The sequence below is a fragment of the Diabrotica virgifera genome, chromosome 4, assembly GCF_917563875.1.
Source record: "Diabrotica virgifera virgifera chromosome 4, PGI_DIABVI_V3a".
NCBI lineage: Eukaryota > Metazoa > Arthropoda > Insecta > Coleoptera > Chrysomelidae > Diabrotica > Diabrotica virgifera.
The window spans coordinates 177,011,417-177,032,875 of record NC_065446.1 but is presented as its reverse complement, the minus strand read 5'-3'; the positions used below and the strand labels follow the sequence as shown (position 1 = coordinate 177,032,875).

The following is a 21,459-nucleotide window of genomic DNA, read 5'->3' as shown; positions in this document are numbered from 1 at the left end:
GGGTATTCCCCTTGTTCCATGATGTAGCATGTAGCTATTACATCAATCTGAGTTTCGCATTGAAAGGTATAACCTGTAATTCTTTTGAAATTAAATGTTTAAGTATTTAAGAGTTTAAATGTTGCTGATTTTAAGTTGCAGTATATGTAATAAACAGCACCTTTTGATTTCTGGATTTAAACATTTAAGTGTCATAAAGTTTCATTAATGTGTCATTAATGTTTCATTAGAAGAGGTTTTTGCAATTTCAGTATCGTTAGTCTGCGTTTTTAATTCAGTCTTTAAGATTTTATTTGACGTAATGGAGAAAAAAAAACATCAAACACATACAATTTTTGGTGGACAAACGTCCACCATTTTATGTGATTTTAGCAAACTACTGAACGTATCCCTACTTTTTTAATGCAAGTAAAGTCTTTTTTTATGCGATTTTTTTAAATGCGCTTTTCTGTGGAACGTATTCACCGCATAAAACGAGACCTTACTGTATATGATTTTTTTAGCTCAGTATTTTGATATGTTAGTATCCGCTAATAAAAATACATTTTATAACATTTTCAGTATCATCCTCGTGTAATTAAAATAAATATACGCCGAAGCTATATTTGCTCAAGATATTTTCGCAGTTTAAATCTTTTATATCGTTTTGAGTAACGGTAGTGGAAAGCTGGCTTATTGTATCCCACAGATGAATGTTAATCGGTGTATAAAAGAGACTTAGTATAAGTAGTGTTCGCGCAGTACAAATCGAGCATACCCAGAGTAAGTTCGGGATTAGTTTCCAATGCGCAGGCGTCAACGTAAACTTATCCTGGACATGCTCAGGATTTTTCGCTCCGCGAACAATTTTCGGATTCGCAATGTAATGACGGGTTGCATACATTAAGGTTAGAGAAGGAAGCTTTTTGTTGTCTCTTTCTTATTTCGAAATAAATGTCAAAAAAAATGCAAATGCAACAAATTTGTATGTCAACAAAGAGAAAAAGAAAAGAGAATAAAGGCAACAGGCAAAGGATTAACTTTCTATTCAATAATTCAATGCCTTTCTTAGAAGGTAGAAATTTGATTAGAGTCTTTCTTTATTATTTCCACAATATAATGTGGTTATTTCCACTCTGAAATCCAGCTTACATTTTTGTAGAGAGTAAGATTGTTGATATGTAGATATAAAAATTACCTTTAACTTCATGAGGGTTGAACATTATCTGAAGGAAGGAATAATTTAGTAAAACAATCATTTCCAATTTTGATATCTATGTATTGAATTTAATGGGTTGTGGCATTGTGTTGTGGTTTATTACACCACAAAAATAATGAAATATAACAAGACACAAGAAATAGTTTCAGAATAAGTTTGATGTATTGTTTATGGTTCATTATATTCAATAAGAGACTAATTTAACTCATAAATTAAACTGAAAAATAAACCACAAGAATATGTAGGTACTTTTAGATAGAAGAAATTAAGTAAAAACAGAGTACAATTTATTGTAATACATACTACCGTAATAGATAATTATCGAATATCGAATGAAAATAATACTTGAAAAGGTACCTACTTATTTATAAACATACGAAATGGAAAACATTGACAAAATCAACTAAAAAAGCTTTAATATAAAAAATATTAAAATTTGTTTGAAGAATATTTAAATGACACAACACTTTACATAATTTCAAAACTTTAAAAACCAGTATCTACATCTACAAGTTGTTTAACAAAACAATATTTTAGGTTAAGAATTGGAAGGAGTAAGAACAGAATGTCAAGAAATTCTTCCCAAATATTTTGTGCGCCTGTGCGAACTTAAAATCCGAAACAAAATCCTCGAACGTCGAGAGCGTACCCCGGGCATGTTCAGGATCTTTTTTCTGTACTGCGCGAACACCGAATTAAAAATCCGGAGGGTGTTCAGAGGGAAAGATTTGGACTCCGCGAACGCCCAATTTTGTAATGCGCAGGCGTTCTCCCTCTGGGTATACCCAGGACGTACTGCGCGATCAAAGCTATAGTCTCAAAATTTCTTTGGAGTGGGGAAGAACGCTGTCTGACGTAGTCTTCACACAAGCAGTTCTTGATTCTTATATTCTTGTGCTTGAAATCTTCAAAAGTCAGTAGAGAGGGTACGTTGATCGCGGACGTTACAAGTTTCTGAAGTGGGGACGCCGTTGGTGGTGCTATTGTTGTTGCGCGACGTCCACCGAGGAATTCCACAGAGTGGGGACCATAGGGTGTTGCTATTTTTTACCTTTTAGTTTAGTTAGTCTGTCTATTGAAACTCTTCAAACATGTTGGTTATGCAATTTTGTGTTACGGTTCTGTGATCAGTGCCGACGGAATACCGGAGTGCTTTTCTTTGTGTTACTACTGCAATGGTTACAAGGATGTTTCTTTAAAGTGGTTTCCTACATGGTTGTGTTCAAAATTAAGAAGAATATGTGCAATGTGCATTACTCAAAAGGTAGCTGTGATATTTCCCTATAAAATCATTTTAGTAGCCTTTAGACTGGGTGGTTTTTGGTATCCTACTTAAAATAAGAGGTACGTATTAATGTAAGTTATAAACTAAGTGAATGTTTATTGTTTATTGCAATCAACATTACCGTTCTACACTTTAAATTGGTACTCCAATATTTTCTTTTAATAAATATCTACGTAACTTTGTATGTAATAATAAATTTTTTGTTTTCTTATAGTAATAATAAGTTATGGTATCTTTTGTAATCTATTTTCAGTGCCAATTACAATCTTCCGTTGGTTTGTAGACCAATGTTTTTTCTGCGGAATTCTTGAGTGAAATGTTAATATTATCATAATTTACTAGCTTAGGATTGTTGTTCAGATGTCAGTAACAGTTGCGGAAGATTAACTGTCTTAATTAAAAAAAAAAAACTGTTGCAAGAATCGTATTACTTAATTAATAATCTCCTGCAGTATGATACAATTTACAACGGTTTCTATAGAAGCAATTTTCTTCTAGTTTTCCTTTTCATAAGTCACCGTGTTTTTTATCATGCGAGATATTCTTTTTCATTGCAATTATTATGTCTTATTGTTAACGTTTTCTGTGTTGTTCCTGCAGTTTTATTTTGTTTTAGTTTCATTTTGATATATTATTTTCTTTGCATATTGCAAGTATTCGTAACGCTCCAAATTCTTTGAATTTTTTACTTATTGTTATTGTTACTTATTGTTCTTTTACTTATTGTTATTCCCCTATATAAAATCTCATTAATTCCATGTAGAAAGTATAACTTTTACTTGTTTTAAATGTACATATTGTCTTTATAGCATCTTTTCGCCATTATCCATTGTCTAATAAAAAACCATATGAACTGTGAGCATGTATTTGTTTCATAGAAGTTGTTGAATGAAAATAACTGCATATCTTCTTCTTCCCAGTTCTGGCGAAACTCGTTAATCTCTGGCACCTGCTCGTAAGACCTTTGTCCCTTTGTACCATAATATCTTGGTTTTATCATTAAACTCTAAAAGTCATGTGACCTCAACGAAGGCCAACAGTTTCCTTTTCAGTTTTTCCATTTCGCATTTTCTGCACCATGGTTCATTCACCTTATCTGTGCCTGTGAGCGTTTTAATCTTTCGTTTTTGAGGTTCATCAAATTGTCCGAGAGTTCAAATTCTTTCAAAACTCTCGTTAACAAAAATGTTCATCTTGCAAAGCCTATTTTTTGAAAATTATATCCGAGTAGATGTTAAGTAACAACGGGATAGAATGCATACCTACGTGTTTGACGCCTCTTTGAATCTATAACATTCGTCGTTTAATCTCCCATCGACTGGTTTAACTGTTTTTTGCTTCCAATACAATTTTAGTATGATCCGTAAGTCTCTATCATCAATGCCTTTGGTTCTTAATATGTTCAAAAGCATCGCATACTCTTACTCTTTAAGAGTTCATATTCCGACCTCGACGTGAAGATCGTTTGTTATCCAGCAACTGAGATACTGGAATCTTTGTACGGGTTCTATCTGTTTATTTCCAGATTTAGCCATATATAGCCCACTTCCTCTGAGGGGACAATTGACTCACCCCAGATACCTACGGAATCAAAAGGATTGAGCTCTGGTGGGTCTTTGTCTTGTTAATTTATTAACTAGTACGAGATATGGTGTATTATGTGCCACTGCTTGAGTTTGAGTACATTGCGGTCCCATTATAGCTTGTAGTTGTCATTCTCAAGCATAATCTCAGAAACGTATTGATAATATGGGAGATGGTCCGTTTGGAGAAGTCCCAGCTTGATAGCTATCTCTTGATGAAGGAAGGATCTTTCCTACTGAGTCATGCCGTTCCTTGTATTCAGTTGCAGCAAATGCCTGGCAGCCCCCTATAAGATTTTGAATGGTTTCTTGGTCCTGAGGGTCTTTGACGATATATTTCAGGTAATTTTTGGTTGGTATAACCTGATCCTGAATGGCGAGTAATGAACCTTCAATTTCAGGGAACATCTTTCCTGATGTCAACCAATCGTTCGACAATATATTGTCGACACAGTCTTGGCTGACCTCTTGGGATGTCGCCCGTGCAGAGGTTTACCCATCCAGGTGCGCATTTTTCCATCCTTTGTAAGGTGATTTATGCGAATTTCTGGTTCACTCAGTTTGATCGGTGTTATCTAATCTACTTAGCAAATAACGCGATGTAGAGTAGACGTCTCAGCATCCATCTGAAAATAAGTTCTTAAATTTGCAATCTGTTTATCTAATTGCTCACCTATATCCTAAGTGATCTTCCTCCTAAATTCCTTGGTAATTACTGTCATTCTTTCTACTGCACTTCGAGGATGATATTTCTGTGCTTTTATGAGGTGTGTTTGTACTTCTGTTCTTAATCTGTTTATTATAGATACAAGAATAAAAAACCGCTAAACGCCGTAAAAATGAGTGGCGCATACAATATTCCAGCTACAAAAGATCTGATATGAATATTACGTGGCGCGAAAATGTATTTTTATTTTGATGCAAAACAAAATTCTAGTTTTATTTTAAAAGATTTTTTCATAATATTTGCCCAATTTGAAGTAAAACGCGCCACAAAAGATTAACTTTGATACAGTTTGAATTTTGAAACTCTTTTGTGGCGCGTTTAATTCAAATTTAGCAGATATTATGAAAAAATCTTTTAAAATAAAATTAGAATTTTGTTTTGCATCAAAATGAAAATACATTTTCGCGCCACGTCATATTCATATCAGATCTTTTCTAGCTGGAATATTGTATGCGCCACTCATTTTTACGACGTTTAGCGGTTTTTTATTCTTGTATCAGGAGTTTTTCAAAGTTATTTATAAATTAAATGTATAAAGTTGAATGCAATGTTTCTCGATTACACGTTAAGCTTTATAAATGGTCGCCTTTGTCGCATTATCTCCCAAATGATCTAGTGTCCATCGAATGTACACTAGATTTTTTTTCTATTCGAAATAGATTGAAAAAAATATTGGGATGTCCGGTAAATGAACTCGGATTTCCTGTTGCCAGATCAAATTAGCGTCGTAACCACTACAACTACATAAACCATTTAGGGAATAATCGTTAATTGGATTATACTTTTGTAGCTTAATAACTTCTAAACGGCTTAACCGATTTTGTTCTCTAAACATGATTTTGAAACGTATTGACAAGTAGTATCTTATGCATCTAAGGTCAAGTATGATAACTGAAGCTATTACAGGAATTATTGAGCTTGAAAAACAGTTTTTCCCATAAGAAATAGATTTGATCATACTTATGAAGCCTATAACTTAAAAATGCGAATTTTCCCGGATATAAGGTATACACCGTTAGATTCGTCTAGAGTCCTTCTACAAACTTCTGTTATTGGCGTAATTCGTAGGTTGAAATTTTGAGTAATTGTCGAAAAACCAAAATTTTCAAAGTTTAGTTTTTCAGTTTTTCGGCTATACTGAGCCGTGTGTATGTCTGATCCTGACAACTTAGACACCATTTGAAAGCTTAACTCAACGCTATTTATTTGGTGTATTTATTGTTCTCCTGTCTCTTCTTGAACCGAAGATATACCTATACCGCCAAAAAATATGCTGTTTTGAACCTATCAAATCCTATAGCTGGCTTATGGGTAGTCAAAACTCACAAACTACAGCGGTTCTGAATTGGCCCTCACCCCCTCTTCAAACACAGAAAAAAAATTCATATCGTTTTAACTTTTCCACACACATACATACATACATACCTACATACATACATACATACATACATATCCACAAACATTTTCCCTTTTTTAAATAAAAATTGACTCATATTTCTGAGCTCTGTAACTTTTGAACGGTATAACCGATTTTCAAAATTAAACATGCGTTGGAAAGGTAATGATCGCTTCTATTAGAAGCCTCAAAGGTTGGAGTTAAATTTTCGAAGTTTTTGGGAGGTTTGGGGACGAGAACGAAAAACAGACTTAAATAGGAAGAGCCGTAAAATCCACACCCTTGGACCAAAATGGATGGTTGACATATGAATGGGTGAGTCTTTTCCTGAACTTTAAGATGGGAGTTGGCCCAATGTTCAATTCAGTCAGATTTAGAAAATCGAAAATTTCGTGTAGGTATATATAGTGTCGCGTGTAGGGGCTGTAGGTGTGCGCCACTGGCGAGAACTGCCGTTCTCTGGTAATGAATAACATATTGTCGGCATTTTTGGTGTATGTGTAACAACCATTACTTTTATTTTATTATTATTTATTTTCTGCCCTAAAGTATTTTCTCCTCCGGTTATAACATTCAGCAAGTCGTTGCCAAGCTCTTAGCACTATCCGCAATAATGATGGTGTCGTCTATGTATGTATATCAAATTGTTTACGTATTCTCAGTTGATTTTTATTCCTTCTTCTATATTTTCGAGATCATTTTGAAAGATCTTTTCGGAATACATATATCTTGAATAGCTATTTGTATAACAAGGGAGGAAAATGCTACTCTTCCTCCCGAGAATGAAGTTTACTGCCCGACGCGTAGCGCAGGGCAGTAATCATTCAAGGGAGGAAAAGGCACTTTACTCCCATGTTATACATATGGTTTTTCCACCTTCCTCAAATAACAAGTCATTTTTTCATTTTTACTTAATTTATTTATGTAACTAACCAACAAAATTTATTAGAACTAAAACTAACAAGTAGGTACAATATAACTGTCAGCTGTCAAATATAAGTCAAATTATTAATGTAAACATTGTTAAATCAGAATAACAATTTATTGTTTTTTACCATTCTGCAAAATACAGAGTGTTTTTAAATAAACGTTAAAATGTATAGATACTTACGTAATAGAAAACAGATATTGTACAGGGCGTCAATAAGTTATATTTCATGAATGAAATACCATGACGTCACTTTTACTTTTCCTCCCTAGGGAGGAAAAATATTTTCCTCCCTAGGGAGGAAAAGTACAACTTTGCTCCCTACAATCAGGTCCGGAAAAGTATACTTTCGGTAGAGGTAGGTGGAAATAGCTATTTGTATAACAAGGGAGGAAAGTGCTACTTTTCCTCCCGAGAATGAAGTTTACTGCCCGACGCGTAGCGGAGGGCAGTAATCATTCAAGGGAGGAAAAGGCACTTTACTCCCATGTTATACATATGGTTTTTCCACCTTCCTCAAATAACAAGTCATTTTTTCATTTTTACTTAATTTATTTATGTAACTAACCAACAAAATTTATTAGAACTAAAACTAACAAGTAGGTACCATATAACTGTCAACTGTCAAATATAAGTCAAATTATTAATGTAAACATTGTCAAATCAAAATAACAATTTACTGTTTTTTACCATTCTGCAAAATACAGGATGTTTTATAACTAAACGTTAAAATGTATAGATATTTACGTAATGGAAAATAGATATTGTACAGGGCGTCAATAAGTTATATTTCATGAATGAAATACCATGACGTCACTTTTACTTTTCCTCCCTAGGGAGGAAAAATATTTTCCTCCCTAGGGAGGAAAAGTACAACTTTGCTCCCTACAATCAGGTGTGGAAAAGTATACTTTCGGTAGAGGTAGGTGGAAATAGCTATTTGTATAACAAGGGAGGAAAGTGCTACTTTTCCTCCCGAGAATGAAGTTTACTGCCCGACGCGTAGCGGAGGGCAGTAATCATTCAAGGGAGGAAAAGGCACTTCACTCCCATGTTATACATATGGTTTTTCCACCTTCCTCAAATAACAAGTAATTTTTTAATTTTTACTTAATTTATTTATGTAACTAATCAACAAAATTTATTCGAACTAAAACTAACAAGTAGGTACAATGAAACTGTCAACTGTCACATATAAGTCAAATTGTTAATGTAAACATTGTTGAATCAAAATAACAATTTACTGTTTTTTACCATTCTGCAAAATACAGGGTGTTTTATAAATAAACGCTAAAATGTATAGATACTTACGTAATAGAAAATAGATATTGTACAGGGCGTCAACAAGTTATATTTCATGAATGAAATACCATGACGTCACTTTTACTTTTCCTCCCTAGGGAGGAAAAGTACAACTTTGCTTCCGGAAAAGTATACTTTCGGTAGAGGTAGGTGGAAATAACTATTTTTTAACTAGTTGCGTATTTTCCTTTGCCTATCGGCACACTAATGTTTCAATGAGGTAAGGTTTTTTCTAAGCCAAGCCGCACACCAAAGAAACATGAAACGAAAAACATGAAACATGAAACGAAAAACATGTTTCATGAAAAGAAAACACTGCTAAACAAATCTCAAAGTCCGCCTACCAATGAAACGAGTGTGATTCATGCTCATGACACATTTTTATTTTCGGAGAGTTTCATAAATGGCCGGACATATATTTGTTTAGCAGTGGTTTATTTCCATGAAACGTAATTTACGTTTCATGTTTCTTTGATGTGCGGCCTGCCTAAATGTACAAGTTTCGTATGCTACACATATTGCTGTTAATCAATTTGTATTACCCTTTCTATCTTATATAAGTATTATTACCTTTTTCTAGCAAGAATCTGTCTGATTCATTATTAAACTATATTTTGTTGATAGTTCCATTGTCCCATATTTTATAGAAACATCATTCATAATATATTATGCATTTCTCATTAACATAATCTCATGACAAACATTTTGTTATTTAAAATATTTTTAATGAATTGACTGATAATAATTGTACTTAAATAGAAACTGTTTGTTTATTGTTGAACGAAACAATAATAAATGACCAAAATGACCTCTAAATTCTCGTTGAATTTGCACATAATAACTTACCAGATAACCCACATTTTTTTGCGTCTTCCGCGATTTGTGCATATTTCTTATATTGTTTTTTTTCTAAAGAATATCTTAGCGATAGCAACTTCTTTCAGAAATGTATTTTTTTATATTTAGGTACATTTATTTTCGTCTGTTTTCTGATATACAGTAACACCTTTTTGTGGTACCATATTACATTTCACATCTGTTAATACACGTTTTTTTGCTGTATTCGTTTATTTATGTTTTCAGATTTACAAGGTTCTTGTTTATAGTTTAATCTCGTCAACATGGATAAAGTTTCAAAAATGTATCTTGGTCTGTTGTAAATTGTTTTCAGCATTTTCTTAATATTAAGAATAAAAATCTGTAATATTATAACGTCTATTAGATAATATAAAGGGTGAGGCAGATAAAGGGTAAATTAGAAATATCTCGAGAACTAATGGCAACTGAATTATGAAAATTGGAATGAAGGGGTTTTAAAGAGTGATCTATTTAATGAAAATATTTTCATCTATTTGCTACTTCCGGTTATACTGGAATTTTCTGTGCATTTAGATGCTTTCTATCTCGTAGCACTGAGATGCGGATCCTGTTCAAATGCAAAACCTCTGCTTTGAAATTAAAGTTTTGTAGGATTTCGTTAGCTTTGAAACCGGGAAAATGATGTACTTATCATTATAAAACAACATTTATTAATTCACAATCGCATAATTTGCTCCCTACTTAACAATAATAATAATTATACTAAATGGTCTGGTAAGTAACTTCCTTTGAAATGAACATGTTTTTCCAAAAAATCTTTTATTTTATTCGAACTAGTCTCTTTTTAGCTCAATACAACGAGTCCAGCGATTATTTTCCAACTTCTTTATGTCGTCCGAAGTCCGAATAATACGATGCTGGAAGCTTTGCAAAATAGATGTTTGTTTCGAGAATTAGTTATCTCTTCGTTCGAGCTGGAATTTTTATTTACGAGCCATTTTTTCAGATTTGGTGTCAAGTAATAATCGGTGGGGGTTAAATCAGGAGAATAAGCCGGATGAGAAACCAATTCGAAGCCCAGCTCATGAATTATTGTTACCATTGTCATAACGCTCTTGTGAGTCGGTCCATTTTTGGGGAAAAACAACAGGTTTTTCTTCTACATATGGGACCGTTTCGCACTGAGTTTCTGCTTCAGTTTGTCCAATAATGCATGTGGCTATTGATATTTTTACCTTTTTTTAAGAAAGTTAATTAAAACTATGCCTTTTCACTCCCAAAATACAGTAGACATAACCTTTCCAGCCATTTGTCGACTTTTGACCGCTTCGGAACACTTTTGTCGATTTCAGTCCACTGCCGTGCGTTAATTCTGTTCTCTGATGTGTATAGTGGATCCAAATTTCATCAACGGTTACCTATAGATAGGCTTACCATACGTCCCCGTTTTACTGGGACGGTCCCGGTTTGAGATCCCTGTCCCGGCCGGTTTGCATTAGCGTCCCGGTCAAACTTGAACAACACCTACACCCCGACCATTGATCAAGGAAGGAACAATCTAAAGTGTTCGAAACACAAGGACAGCGCAAGTGCCATTGCAAGCTCATCTACCATACCATATTGTTTTTGTTTTTCAAAAATGACGAACCCGCTGAAAATGAACTTTCCATTGCTACTAAAGAAGCTACTTTTGCATTCCAGAAGTTTTGAAACATCTGATTGCTCATCGAAATTAATATCGAAGCTGTGTGAGCCCAAATTCGGATCTGCGGTTACCAAGGGAGAAGCGATCATCAGAGGAGTGCTCGCATTGATGAAAAGAGATCACAACGAAAGAATTAAACAACGAGCTAAAAGAATGCAATTTTTTGAGCATTTCCACAGATACATCAAACAAACATGATGTTAAATTGGCACCGATAGTTGTTGTACTTTGTACCTGAGGGAGGTATATCTATTAAGTTAATCGATTTTCGATCTGTTGTCGGAGAAACGTCTAAAATCTTAACAAATCGCATATTGTCGATAATCAAAAAACAGGAAACAGAAAACAAGGTAACTGCTTTCTGTGGTGATAACTGTAATACGAATTTCGGAGGGGTAAACAGACGAGGCACCAACAACGTCTATTCCAGGCTCAAGAAAGTTCTTGGTGCGCGGCCTTAGCATAAAAGACATTGGTTGCAGCGCACACGTTGTTCACAATACAATCCAACATGCAATTAATGGTCTTCCTGTCGAAATAGAGGCTGTCGTTGTAAAAATATACAAATATTTTTGTATACCGTACGCGTTACAAATTTAAAACAGTTTTGTGAGACAACTGACATCGAGTTAAAAAAATTAGTGAAACATGGAAATACAAGATTTCAGTCTTTATTACCAGCTGTGGAAATGATCCTGCAGCTATTCTAAGGCCCGAAATAATCTTGCGACAGTTCTTCACAACAGAAATTGGAGCACTTTACGTTTGGCTTGGGCTAGGACAGATAAAAAATGTATTTAACAAAACCATGTTGCGAAGTTAAAAACTAATCTTCAAAACAGGATGGAAAACAAATTTCTTCCACAAGCAGCTAAACAACTCTTAAAGAAATTGGAAGAAATTTTGGGAAAAGAGCTTCAACGGAGCTGAAGATTTTGAGTGGATCTGCTTGAAAAATGAGCTTAACTGGAGTGAAATCGAAAAAGTAGTAGAAAATGTAAATAAAATGCAAAAACCTCAATCGAAGTCCCAAATAATGATTGATGAGCTATTTGATGAGGTGTTATTGGAAAAAGGCTTCTTTAAAAATTTTAATGAAGCTAGTTACTCCGAGAAATGGATCCAGCTATTCACCCATTTTCACAAACAGCATATTGGGGTTCCCAATTAAAAAAAAAATGTAGAGTTTGCTATGTGCCTACTAGCTACTTCAGCGCCATGCACTAGTGAACTAGTGGACAGAATTTTTTCACAGATGAAAAAATGTGGTCTGACGATCGGGGGAGGATGGAAGAATTCGTTGTGGAACCCTTGCTTCTTGCTTACGTGCAAATTCAACTTGAACATGTCATGTAGTGAATTTTATGACAAAATTAAGTACGACATAAATATTCTGAAGAAACTGCTCTCTAGTAAAAAATATTAAGCAAGCGTGAGCGAATAATAAAACAGCAAATTTTTAATGTTGTCTCTATTAATTTCACTTTATCTGTTTTTCTTTTTAATACAAAATATATTCACATTTATTAATATGTTTTCAGTTCTCAATAATTTTGATTGCATTTCAAATATGAAAAACTTAAATTAAGAGCGTAGGCACAAAATTTCGAGTCAATACTTTTTATATGCATTCACTTTTTTCGAATCCTGAGAAAACTAATAAGTATTTTTGAAAAATATAAACACATAATGAAAGATTACATTATTACTGAGGGCCAAAAGTCCCTGAAAACTTCTATAATGTTTATTTTAATAAGTTACATGAGTGAAAAAAAAAAGAATTAGTGTGATTTTAATTTCAAATATCTCATTCAAAAGCAACTTTTTGCTTATACTGCTATAATGTAACCTTTGCATATTTTTGAAAAATATTTATTAGATTTCTATAGATTCGAAAAAATGAATGCATTTTAAAAGCATGGTCCTAATTTTTGCGCCTACGCTATTAAGCGAAAAGCAAAACGAAAATGAGCCTATTTCTCCTCTGCGTCCCGGTTTGGCTCTTCGTAATTATGGTAAGCCTACCTATAGATGCCAAAACTCCGACGGATTGCGCTTCATAAGGTCCAAACATTGCTAAGAAGCGGTACACGATCATGTTTTTGGTCAATGGTCAGCTAACACGGCACCAATCGGCAACTTCCTTCAAAATATGAGAATGCGCTCTTTACTAATTCTTGTCTCCTCTGGCAATTCACGCTCCTTCACTTTATGATCAGCTAGAACTAATTGGTGGACTTTCTTCACATTTTCTGTTGTAGCTGCATTGGTGGGCCGTCCTACGTGGTTCATCCAATGTAGCATCAACTTTATGCAACCAAAACAAACATACTAATGGCCGTATGGCGCTAAAATTTGACATATATCTATGTCTAAACAGTAAACAGGGTTAAACTTTCTAGAACCAACGTTTTTTGGAGATCGGAGAGATGAAGAAGGTTACTTATATCATCATCATCACGTAGCGCTACAACCCTGGGTGGGTCTTGGCTGACTATGTACAACTTTTTTTCAATTTGTTCGGTCTTTCATCAGCCTAGGGTCAAATGGAATGTTCATTTTCCGGAGATCTGCTTGGATGTTATCTCTCTATCGCATTCTGGAGAGTGGAGTACCGAGTGGTCTTTTGCCTATAAGAATCTCCTTCCATACCAGTCTTAGGGTTATCAGACCACAAGATGTTTGATAATTTCAGAACTATTGTTTTTGTTTATGTTATTATTAGTTTTAACCAAATTTAATAAAAATTTGGTTAGTTACATTTTATTGAATAGACAATATGACGTGCTTTATGACGTTCAATATGTGGTTTAATATTCCGCCGGGCTTCGGTTTCTGTGTGAATTGTCTTTGTTTATCGGCCTGGGATTAATAAAACACTTTAATATTGTTCAAATGGTTTGGCGAATTGTTATTTTCAATGAACACATTGTTTTGACTACTTTATAACATTAAACTGCATGTTTATTGTATTCCTACATATGTATATTGAAAATCATATTAATGTATACTTATTTTTTCTAACTAATTTTCATTACGAATATTATAGAAATTGATTCACACAAGCTATATTCCCACAATTCTATGTAATAATCAATACATAAAGTGTACAATCACACTATGCTATTATCTAGTATCTAATCCCTATCTATCGATAAGTAGTTACAAGACCCACAAACCAGCTTATTTATTTGTTCTTCAACCACGAAAATGATACCAAAATTATCGGAATGGTTTCTACACAGCCAGCCCTCCGGGCACATTTCAACAGACGGAGAGGTAGACCGCCCTTGCATCTCCGGACAACTCATTGTATTTTTGGGGTCCTGGCTGCAAGCGTTTATAGCCGATGACAGTTCGTAGCTGTACGTGGTATGAATGGATTATTATTAAAAAGAAAAAGACTAAATTTTCAATCTAATAGCACAGTGGTTCCCAACCTTTTATATCTGGCGACTCACCTTCTGATGTTTTTTCGTATTCGCGACCCATCCCTCACCTATTATGATATATAATGTACGTTACTCAGCTACTGTAAAAGCCACGCCGTGACCCACCTGAAATCTGCCCGAGACCCACCAGTTAGGAAACGCTGTAATAGCACATAAAACAACACCAAAAAATGCTGTTCCACATCCTACCAGACTGAAAACAATGGGAACCTTCTCTGGTAACACCTCCGAGGCTTCTATAATTTGCAAGCCATAACGGATGCTGAGACTAAGGAAGATGAGGGAATTTTACAATTTATAATTCACGTCCCATCAGCGCGGTAAAGTTCCAACTAGAAGAGAATGGTTCCCTTCAAAAATCAAAAATGAATAACCATTTTCAATTTCGTTGCAACACGAAACTACAGCCGCATCATTATTCCAATTCAATCAGAGAGTGCAGCAAGCACCTCTACCGATTTCGAAACTTATTAGTCTCTCATCAGGAGGCACATATGCTGTTCTCTCTGACCCAAGTAGGACAAACCCCGACGTGCAGTCACGGATTGCAACGAACGAAATGGCATGGATACCCTAGCGGCAACTGCTAGCAAAATACTAAGCTTTCAATCTAATAGCACATAAAACAACACCAAAAAATGCTAGGGCATCCCTGCCATTTCGTTCGTTGCAATCCGTGACTACACGCCGGTGTTTGTCCTTCACGCATACTTCGCGAACTGTTTCATAAATAACTATTTTTTACTTGTGTTTTTGAACCTTGAAAATCGCCTTTTTGTTTTTTTTTTTCAGTTTTAAATTGTTTAACTCGAAAACGTATAATTTTAGAGAAAAATTACAAAAGACCTTTTTTGTTCCCAATGATCGTAAGAACCTAAAATAGTATCTACCCGGGCCGAAAAAATTGATTTCTATAAATTGTTTAATTTTTTTTTAATAAATGTAACAATAACTCCGAAATTATGGCATTTAGGTATAGGGAATATCATATGAAAAATATGATTCCCTAAGGATTCCAAAACTTAAAAAAATATATATATAGGGTGTTCCATTTGAATAAGAAAGTTCAGTATATTTCCAGAAAAACGGACGATTTGACAATATAATTACCACTGTGATATCGGCGGCATTAAAAGACCCTCACCCATCAAAATCCATAAAAATCGTTCTAGCGCTTTCCGAGAAATTACCGTGTTGCCAGATTTTCTCGCAACCCTGTAGGTACTTAAAACTTAATAAAAAAAAGTTTATTAATACCAAGCTCAAAATTTGTTAATAGCTTAACGGTGTCTAGTCTAGTCGGACAAACTTTGATGTACGGGAACACTGGAACGGGGAAAGTTTTAATTGTGGAACAAGTTAAAATTTTGGAACGTCAGACTACGAAAACGTTCCATGCATTTTGTCGGACAGAACTTTCAATTGATTTGTTACACTTTCATTAAACTCTCATGCAAAAATCAGACTGCTATTTATCAACAACATAACTCTTGTCATTTGACATGTTCTACGGGTCGGACTTATTAAAATGCCCAATATATTTGTCGGATAAACATTTTTTCATATATTATAGAAAGTTTGCTATTCAATAAACTTAAAAACAACCTGCTGGTTTTCACAATCATAAACTTGTCAGGATGACAAGTTCCACAACTACCTTAACTACCATGCCAATGGCCATTAGTTATCGAGGCATTAGGTAAATAAAAAAGAAGTTCCACAATTAAAACTTCCCCTTTTCCAGTGTTCAAATATATCAAAATTTTAATAATTTATAATGAAAGCAATATAAAAGGTACAAAAGAGCTTTGAGCTAAATTTAACAATGCAATAGCATGTTTCCTAAATTTTAAAAATACAAACATATTAATCAATTAATCTTCTAATAATAATTAATCTACCTTATTTTTATTCAATTTTTGAATATCAGTCGTACACCAACTCACTACGTACCTACCATCAATAATTACATTTTATAGATGTATTAGAAAGATAGAACTATTTTTGACCGTACTGTGTTAAATACTAGTTTTAAATAATCTCGGCAATTCGGTCATAGGAAATACTATTTGTACTACATCTCAATATTTCGTCACCATTTTACTTCTTCAGGAAAAAACTGTAATATTCAGATTAGATATTAACAAAAGCTAAATATTTCATTACAACTGTAAGAGAATTAATTTAAATTTTATAAACATATATCTTGGGAGTTATGGTAATAACTGTGATAACACTAAAGAGTTATGTGTGGTCTCTATTACTATATGGCTGTGAGATGTGAATATTAAAACAGTATGACGTCAACAAACTGAATTCATTCGAAATGTGGATGTACCGCCGATTGCTAAGAATAAGCTGGACCTGCAGAACTCCGAATGAAGAAGTACTATATATAAATAATGAACACACGTCCTCATCTGGTCAATACAATCAAAATTAGAAAGACGTCATATCTAGGGCACATAATGCGTCCTAAGGAATTTGAGTAGCTCCAGGTAATATTAGAAGGCAAAATCGAAGATAAAAGTGTTACAGGAAGAAAGAAAAAATCCTGGCTCCGAAACATCAGAGATTGGACCCACACAACAGGGAATAACTTAATTCATCAAGCCCAGAACAGAGAGAAATTTGCCATATTGATCGCCAACCTCAATAGAGAAGACACTTAGGAGGAGGATGGTAACTGCAATACATTTTATTTTAATAGATGTCTACTATTGACAATTTTTAGTGAATATGTCTAAGTAGACAAAAGAAGTATTTACGAAGATTTAAGGTAAAAATAAATATAAATAAATGAAAAGTAGGTACTATTTTCTACAACCGTGTTAAAAATGCAATTTTTAGCACTCCATACGAGCGTTAAAAATGCTACTTTAAAAGGCACTAGTGCTTTAAAATTTTTATGGCACTGCAGTTCGTATTGACCGTATAGGCAATTTTGATGTAATGTCAAAAAAATATAAAAATGGAATGTCAGTCAAGTTCAAGTAAAAGTTTTTGTAGATATTGTCCTGTAATTACGTTTGTAGAAAAAATATTGTATGATATGCGTGAATTGCAGAACTCGCTTCGCTCATTCTGCAAACTTTCACATGCGTGCCTTAAACGTGTACTTTTAACACTTATATCATAAATAACTATTAATATTTGAGAAATGAGAAAGGGCCTAAGTATTAGAGTATGTTAGATCTATAAAATTATAATTATTATTGATGGTACGTAGTGAGTTAGTGTAAGACTGATTGAAAAATTGAATAAAAATAAAGGTAGATTAATTATTAGAAGATTAATTGAGTAATGTGTTTGTATTTTTAAAATTTAGGATACGTGCTATATCTCACGTATTACTTAGAATGTTATAGTAAGTAGATATTACTCAAATAGTTAGAGTGTCAGTCTTATAATTAATAGATTCGGTAGTTTTTTTAATACGTACCATCTCAAGGAAGAGTGGTTTTTTATAATTGAAGCGCTCAGAGCAACAATGGCCTAAGCCACAAATTGAGCAGTTTTAGATTAATATATCAATAATAGCAGAAACATTAAATCTTCGGATTAACAAGGGTCTACACAACCTACCACTATATTTGGCTAAATGGCGCTACATAATTTGGAGCGCCATCCCATAAGCATAATGGACATACGAATGCAAAGATTGCATTTATCTCAAAACTTCGTTTTTGAGGTTAGGCCACTGTTGCTCTGAGCGCCTCAATTATTGTCAACTTGTTCTAAGATTTTTACTTTATTAAAGTCAAATTTATGTTTTGTTTTTAAGTAGTTTTCACTTGAGGCATAACAGGTTTTTCTTATATTGCAGTCACTATTATGTTGAGTGACGTAGTTTAGGGACCGTTCAAGTACATATTACGTAACGCAGGCTGGGGGGGGGGGGGGTCAAAAATCTTCAAAAATTGCGTTACGCAATAGTTAAACTCCCATAAGAGTGCGTTACGAAGGGGGGGGTTAAAAATCTTCAAAAACCGCGTTACGTAAAGGATCGTTTAAACACAGCGATAAATCAAACAACTTATCAAGGTCAATCGAGTTGTTGCAACTTATCATTGTGTGTAAACGGTGCATCGCACAACTTATCAAAGTTGGAGTTGGGTTGAAGGTGGTATCGCATTGAATCGCAGCGTCTAAACAGCGTTTCAACTTGTCATCACAACTAGTTGCTGTGACTTGTCGTTGTGTTTAAACGACGCTTAATACTTGAACGCTCCCTTAAACCACTGTTAACTTTGACCAATTTAACAAACATTCGATGCAATTTTTTTTGTAAATTATATTGCTTAAAGCTTTTTTATTTTTTGTATATTGTAAGTATAACATATTTTGATGTATTATTGTAGATTACATTATAACATGTTTTGAGTATATCCATAAAGTAGTAGTAGTAAGCTAGAAGCTGGCATCAGCTATAAACGCTTGTAGTTAAGACCCCAAACATAAATCAGTTGTCCGGAGATGCAAGATGCAAGCGGTAGACCCCTGCCGAGTAGAATAGTCAGGTAAAAATAGCTATAAAAGTCTTCAAAGGCCCCAAAAATCATTATTTAATAAAGTGTGACTGGTTCCGCTCATCCCGAGTACAAAGACTTGTAATAAAGAGTAGTAAGTATTATTATACGACCCAACCAACAATATTTCGAGATTCAATACAAAAGTAAATTCAAGTAGGTATTCAGACTAGCTGGTATTTTTATGTTCATTATGTTGTTATTTCAGTTACATTTAGGAGTAGGTTACATTGTAAAGATGACATTCCTTATAATTTTTGACAGTCATGAAATTACATTTATGGCATATAAATCTGATATTTTAGTAAAATTAAGTCCGAGTGAAGATTGGACGTCTATACATATAAACGTTAAAAAATAGGAAAAAAACTAATGTTTTATTATATTTTGGTACTGCTCTACTTCGGCCTGGTTTCACCAACAACAAATGTGTCACCAAATGTGTGTGTGTTTGTGTTTTATTGGCACTGGTTTTCACAACCAACAGGCCCAATTTCATAATGATTTTTTAGATTATAACTTATCACTAACTCAGGGGAGTAATGTGTAGTGTGTGTGTGTTGAGTAAGTGTCTTGTTACTTTGCAAAGTCGACGTCATTATCTTTGCAAAGAGACGCTAATAATTGTATCCGAACGTCTGCGGTCCCTCCGGTGAGTACCGATCCCACAAGGACAGAAACTATTTTCATTTATTAATTTATAATAAACGAAAAATTCCTGACCCTGGTGAGATTCGAACTCACGACCATTCTGACCTTTCGATCCAAAGGTAGGCGCTCTTACCAGTGAGCCACAGAGGGGGTACCAACAACAAATAAATCAATGAATATTCGTCGAATAAAATTTATTAGAAGTTTATATTTTTATTTTGTTTCAATACAATTTTAATAATTTAAAGTTAAACTGACGAATTTACTTTCTTATAGATATGTACAGCGAGATTAACTTGTAATTTATTCGAAAACTAAATATCTATTTGATAAATAAATAAACTAAGTCTTATTTAACGTTAGTAAAATGGAGAAATGTCAGTTTATTGGTCGAATAACTTTATTCATAGAATAAATTACTATTTGTCGTTGGTGAAACAGGCCATTATCATATACTTTAAATCTAAGATTATTAGAGACACATCTGTATAAAGCAATGTGTATACATTTATAGTATGAAGGTTGTCTTTTTCCTTCTTATAATATAATATGCTAAACAACAGAAGTAATGGCCAGGATAGAAGTAGATAGCTATCGATCGGATGGCCAAGTTGGCTGAGGCGCAGTCGATCGACAAGTTTAGTGGATTTGCGATCGTGGTTCGAGCCCCAGCCCGGTCATTTGAAATTAATAAAAGGCCAACGTCGTAGTATGAAATTCAATATAATATACGACTTGGTCTGGAATAAACTGGCGTCTGATCGACCTATGAAGAAGCGATAAGGCAAGGGATAAGGGCTTGCGGCTTGGTGATACTCTTCCATAGATCCCTACCGAAGGGCGTTGACGCTTAATAACGGTGTATATACAGTGCGCTGGAATAAGTGTTACCCCCCTTTTTAACTTATTTATTTTTAGCACATAGGCAAAACACTCGGACAGGTCGATTTTAAAAATAATCATAGTATATTATAGCATCAATGTTTCGAACTTTACGCAATCCCTCTTCAGGTGACAGGCATAACTTTGATTTTTTTAAATAGAAAAGTACATCATGTGACACCTCATTTAAAAGCCTTTGAAATACAGATTACAAAAATGTATAATACTTTAATCCTTTTTGAGACTGTAGGCGCAAAATTTCGATCGAATTCATTTTAATCGCATTTATTTTTTTCGAATCCTGAGAAAACTAATAAGTATTTTTAAAAAATGTAAACGCAGAATAAAAGATTACAATATTAACGAGGGCAGAAAGTTCCTTAGAATAAACACAAAGTTTCTTTTGAATTATATATTTGAAATTAAAAATCAGACTAAATTTTCTCATTTTTTCACCCTGTGACTTATTAAAATAAACATTATAGAAGTTCTCAGGTACCTACTTTAAACCATCGATACTGTAATATTTCATTCTGCGTTTAAATTTTTCAAAAACACTTATAGGTCTGGATCCCGCGTATGAAAAAAAAAGTTGATTAATAGCAAGCTGAAAATTTGTTAATAGCTTAACGGTGTCTAGTCGGACAAACTTTGATGTATGGGAACACTGGAACAGGGGCAGTTTTAATTGTGGAACAGGTTAAAAATTTGAAATGGTCAGACCACGAAAACGGCACATTTATTTTGTCCGACAGAACAGACTTAAACTCTCCGAACAGAGATTAAACTCTCATGCAAAAATCAGGCTGCTATTTATCACCAAATGGGCGTTTTAATGACTGGAACATGTAGAATATGTCAAATGACAGGAATTATGACCGGTGATAAATAGCAGCCTGATTTTTGCATGAGAGTTTAATCTCTGTTAGGAGAGTTTAAGTCTGTTCTGTCGGACAAAATAAATGTGCCGTTTTCGTGGTGTGACCGTTCCAAATTTTTAAT

At 34.0% G+C, this 21,459-nt stretch overlaps 1 protein-coding gene across 1 annotated transcript in view; it reads left to right on the top strand.

Moving 5' to 3' along the window:
* The first annotated feature begins 2,140 nt into the window (after positions 1-2,140).
* The window catches only part of LOC126883261 (ephrin-A4), a 443,595-nt gene continuing 424,276 nt past the window's right edge, over positions 2,141-21,459 (top strand). Inside the window, exon 1 of the mRNA XM_050648573.1 lies at positions 2,141-2,542. The gene's annotated coding sequence lies outside the window, so the exon portion shown is untranslated. The remainder of the gene's footprint in view (positions 2,543-21,459) is intronic.